Consider the following 6,000-nt stretch of genomic DNA (forward strand, 5'->3'; position numbering starts at 1 on the left):
GCCCAGTTCAATTCCTAGCACCTACATAATGGTTCACTATCACCCATAATTCCTCTTCCGGGGTATCTGGTGCCCTCTTCTGACCTCTGAGGGCACCAGCCATGCGTGTGATGACACACATTCATTCAGACAAAACACTCATACCTAAAAGAAAATGAGTAAATTAAAAAAATGTTTTAACAAAAAACATTCTGTTGGTGATCCATAAGGTAAGGTTGGAGTCATGGACAGGAATCAGGTTCTGTGTCGCTTGTATTCAAAGTACTATGCTCTTGCTCAATAAAATCCAGTAGATGTGCTTGAGTGAAGCATTCTTCTAGACACTTAGAGGAAGTGCTGTGGTTTGAGTATGGTTTATACCCTGTTTGAAATTTGGTTGCCATTAGAGGACTGATTGGAGTGTGGCCTCAGAGGGAGAGTTTGGATATGCTGGGGTGGCCAGCCTGAATGCAGCAAAGCCTATACATTAGTTCTTGGTCTTGCGGGTGTGATGAAATAGTGACAGTTATCTAGGCTTCCTTTCACGTCTTTGTGCTTCACACACACTTACCCTATAGAACCATGAGCTTAAGTAAGTTTCTCCTTGAATACTGTTACTGCAAGAGAAAATGCAGACAGTAAATGTTTACATTAATGAATGGCATTGATTTTATTCTTCTGTTCCTCTCCACTATAGTGTTCTCTCTCTCTCTTTCTCTCACTCTTTCTCTCTCTCTTCCTGTCTCTACCTATCTCTCTCCCTCTCTGTCACTGTCTCTGTCTCTCTCCACCTCTCTCTGCTTCTTTCTCTCTCTTCTGTGTGTATATGTGTTTTCTATGTGCATGAGTAGGGTGAGGTAGTCATGTTGAGGCTGCACCGCAACCCTGTGTGTCAGTCCTCACCTTTCACCCCATTTAAGCCTGGTTTTCTTGCTGTCAGTGCATAAGCCCAGCAAATAGCTAAGGACTTTCCTTTCATTGCCCCCAAATTTTTCTATAGGAATACTGGGATTATGGATGTGCCATTACATACAGCTTTTTTGTAGAATTTGGTGATCTGAGCCCATGTTCTCAGCTTTCTGAAGCAAACACACTGAACCGTTACCCCAGACCCTCTCTTCTTTGATTAAGAGAGGTTTCATTTATCTCGTAGCCTGGGCATAAAACACTGGTGTCCAACAGTGAATGCCAGTTGACAGGAACCAATGATAAATGCTTTCTTTTATATCCAGTTTCTAAAATAGATCCTAGGATAATTTTCTATAGATGGTAGATATTGACAGTGCATGATCTTGGCTATATTTTCTAATAAAAAATTTTCCAGTGAATCCAAGATTTCCCTCCATCTTATTTGTATTTGCTACTTTCAATACACACGGAATCATTGAAAGCATTTTTGCCAAAATATTATCAAGGTAAAATATTATTTTCATTTTTATTTCATAATCATAATCAAATGACATTGTATTTTAAAACTTGTTTTAGTGTATTTATTTGTACATGAGAGAGACAGACAGAGAGAACCAGAATGGGAGAGACAGGAAAAAAAAAAAAGAAAGCATGTGTGTGTGTGTGTGTGTGAGAGAGAGAGAGAGAGAGAGAGAGAGAGAGAGACTTTGTATATGCCACGGAACATGTGTAGAGGTCAGAGGACAACTTGAAAGAATCTCCTTGAAAGTTCTCTTCATCTACCATGAGGGTCCAGGAGATTAAACTCTAGTCATTAAGTTTGTTGGCAAGCATCTTTACCTGCTGAGCCACTTGGCCAGCTTATAAAACTTGTTTTTAAAAAGGACAAGACTGTCAGGTAAAGTACTTCAGAAGTTTGACAAGGAGCCCAGTGGTGAAACTTTCATGTTTCATTGCATAATTTTTAAAACATAAGTTAGGGAAAAACATGTCCACGACATGTGACAGAATCATGTCCCTAGTAAAATGAGAGACTCAAATACTGTGTCATTTGGGGTGACTGGGAGGGCAGAATCTAAAGCCGTGCCTGGATTCCCCAATTTGATACATCCAGCCTCAAGAATGAATCTTTCTACAGTGTGTTTTCTCTGCTCTCCAGAGGAAATGGCTTTCTCTTTATTTTGTAACATCTGCTGATACCCTCCTTGTGCCTTCTGTGGACTTTAAGATTTTCAGAATGTAATTTTTGCAAAGGCGGCTAAACTAACTTCAGTGTCAAACCTGAAACTGAAGCACAGACTTGGCAACCGTGTGACTTCCCGTCACCCATCATCACCACTCTGCATTTACGGCAGAGCAGGAAGCAATCTCTGGGCACTAACATACCATACTAATTTTGACGGAGACACCAAATTTCTAATCGGATTTGTTTGGTTCTAAAAAAAAAATCTGTGCTTTTTTTTTTTAAATCTCATTTTGCAGGAGCGATTTTATTTGATATTGTTTTTAGTACTGCATGACAAGTGATGACACTTGTAATAGACTTTATCAAGGGTCACTATGACAGATGTGGGGTTGTGTGCGATAGGGCTTAGCAGTAGAGTTCACAGGTTGGGTTCAGTCTCAAGTACCACTGGCAAAGTGGGGATTGACGGTAGGAGTGGAGTAAAACAAAAATAGGTGAATACAAAAGAAAAAAAATATTAAGGATTCTGGGAGAATGTGACTGAATCAACAATTTTTGTTACTGTTAAAACAAAGCAAATGGACGCAACCATCTCAAAGTTGAGGTCTAGTTGGTGAAAACCCAAAGAATCTGACTGAAGACAGATCAAAGAGATAGTCACAAATATTCACTAATTCCTCTATTAAATTTCAATTATTGCTAATCAATGCACTTCATAGATATAAAGATGGATGGGTTTGTACATTAGAGTATATTTTTGATGATTTCTCATTATTTTTAGAGAAATGATGTAGTTTTAGAAAATAGATAAATGTATGGAGTGTGGGATATGGTGTTTTGGCATTTTTAAAAGTCTTTTTCACTGTGGACAGAATGGCCCTCCCATGGCTGGTCTACTTTTAAAGGTAGCAAAAGACTGGGGGATCATATCTCTAACATGCAGAATGGCTAATCAGAGCCACAACTCCTCCTCCTGCTAGCTCCCAGGCCCTAAGAGAGAATTTATTTATTTATTTATTTATTTATTTATTTATTTATTTATTTATTTATTTATTTATTTTTCTCTATTCTTCCCAGGGTAAGTGACAGGCAGCTGCAGGCAATCCACTTGAGGGACGGCTGAAATTATTCAAAATAGCCAACCTTAACCTGGCTACCTTATCCTTGCCTTTCTCTAGAAATTCTAAAGAGGTCATGATTTAGAGTACCTTCTTCCTTCTGCTTTTTATCTTCTGACATGTGGCTTCCACAGCATGTCCTCCACACCATCCAGATGCTCTTGGCATAGGATGAGTTCATCTTTTTCGGAAGCTCAGTATAAATTGGAGATATTGTAAATTGATGCATATCTAATTCATCTCCCACACCAAGCATGCTAGCCCAGCAACACAATGCTCTGTGGAATATCAGTGGTTTTCACTCGTGATCGATCATGTGGCCTATGGGGAAAAGACAATACCATGCTTGCCAAGAAAAAAGATCCAAATTCACATTCTTGGGGTTATTTTCTTTTCCATTAATTTATTTATTTCTTCACTTTACATCCTAATCTCAGTCCCCATCTCCTCCCATCCCCCCTCACATACACCCCCTTCTCCACTCTCCCTACTTCTCCTCAGAGAATGGGGAGGTCCTCCATGGGTACCAACCAGCCCCAACACATTAAGTCACTGAAGGACTAGGCACATCCTCTCCCACTGAAGCCAGACAAGGTGGCCCAGTTAGGGAAACAGGATCCAAAGGCAGGCATCAGAGTCAAAGAGGGCCCTGCTTCAGTTGTCGGCGGACCCAAATGAAGACCAAGCTTCACATCCACTACACATGTGCAGGGGCCGAGGTTCAGTCTCAGAGAGACTGCATGGGCCCAGGTTAGTTGACTCTGTAGGTCTTCTTGTAGAGTTATTGGCCCTTCCGGCTTCCTCAATCATTCCCCCCAACTTTTTCACTGGACGCCCCAAGCTCTGTCTAATATTTGGCTATGGATCTCTGCATCTGTTTCCATCAGCTGCTTGGAGAAGCCTCTCAGAAGAGAGGCTACTTACCCACCCCAGCATTTCAAGTCTCATCAGGACTGAGTGCATCCTCTTCCCCTGTAGCCTCTCGAGGTAGCCTGCCAGAGAAAAGTGATCAAAACTCAGGAAACAGAGTCCATGTCAGAGTCAGCCTTGTCTCCTCCTATTAAAGAACCCACATGAAGACCGAGCTGCCCATTGGCTACATCTGTGTAGGTGGCCTACGTCCAGTCCATGCATGGTCTTTGGTTGCTGCTTCAGTCTCCACAGCACCTCCTCCCCGAGGGCTCTTTAGTTGGCTCTGTTGGTCTTTTTGTGGGACTTCTGTCACTGCTGGGTCTTTCTATCCTTCCCTCCACTCTTCCATATGACTCCCTTTACTCCATTCAATGTTTGGTTGTGGGTCTCTGCATCTGTTTCCATCAGGTGCTGGGTGGAGCCACTCAGAGGACAGCTATGTCTGCCAGCATATCAGAGTATAGTAAATTGTGCCAGGGGTTGGCTTTTCTCATGGGGTGACTCTCGGGTTGGGCTCAGGTTCTGAGTCTCACACTCTGACTATTACGAATAAAGCTGCTATGAACATAGTTGAGCAAGTGACCTTGTTGAATGGTAGAGTATCTTTTGGTAGTGGTACAGCTGGGTCCTAAGGCACAGCTACTCCCAATTTTCTGAGATAATTCCAGATTGATTTCCAGAGTGGTTTTACAAGTTTGCACTCCTACCAACAATAGAGGATGGTTCCCCTTTCTCTACATCCTTGCCAACATGTGCTGTCACTTGTGTTTTGGATCTTAGCCATTCTGATGTGTAGAAGATAGAATCTCTGTTTTGATTTGCATTTTCCTAATGACTAAGGACGTTGAGCATTTCTTTAAGTGCTTCTCAGCCATTTGATCTTGCTCTGTTGAGAATTAATAGCCAGCCACTAAAACCTACCTAGATGTCCCCCACCTGAAGAATGGATGAAGAAAATGTGGTACACTTACACAATGGAGTACTACTCAGCTATTAAAAACTAGGAAATAATGAAATTTGCAGGTAAATGGATAAAACTAGAAAATGTCATCCTGAGTGAGGTAACCCAAATTCAAAAATATATTCTTGGTATGTACTCACTTATAAATGAATATTAAATGAATATAAATGAAATATATATATATATATATATATATATATATAAATGAAAACACAGGATAAACATGCTACATACAATCACAGACCCAATGAAGCTAAGTAATAAGGAAAGCCCAGGGAGGATGCTTGAATATCACTCCAAAATGAAATAAAATAGGCATTGAACGTGGATGAAGGGTAGGAGAGTGGATGGGGAGGGAAGCAGGGGTAGGAAACAGGACTAAGGAGAGTTGGAGGATTAGGTGAAAACAGAAATCCAAGGTGGGGGACATCTCTGGGATGTGCCAAAGACCAGGGACATGGGAAGCCCCAAAGTCACATTTTTAAATATGATTTCTACTGCACACATACCTACCAATGTAAAAGTCAAACATGGGCAAGTAGAACCATTTTGGAGTGAGAGTTCATCTACTATCATTAAAAAAAAAAAATTCCTGAGTGTGAGTCTTTCCTGGGTCTTCATTGTGAATGCAGCAGGCTGACAATTACACAAATGAAGTAAACTTCTGCACTTTTGAATCCTGGTTTAAGAACGTATCATCCTACAGATTGAGCAAGAAGGTCTCCAAGCCTTACCTTCTTCTAGTGGAATGACAAACACCTCAATGTGCCTAGTGTAGCATTGTAAAGAGGCATCTTTCTGGGTAGTTTCTTGCTACTTTTAGATAAAAGGTATTTTTAACTGTCATGTTCTTAAATCTATGGCTGCCAAAGAGTAAATATTTGGTGAACCTTATTTACGTTATTGCTGACGTCAGGAAGTTATTTCATAAGTCA

Source organism: Psammomys obesus, unplaced genomic scaffold (assembly GCF_907164565.1).
Source record: "Psammomys obesus unplaced genomic scaffold, mPsaObe1.curated_primary_1811, whole genome shotgun sequence".
NCBI lineage: Eukaryota > Metazoa > Chordata > Mammalia > Rodentia > Muridae > Psammomys > Psammomys obesus.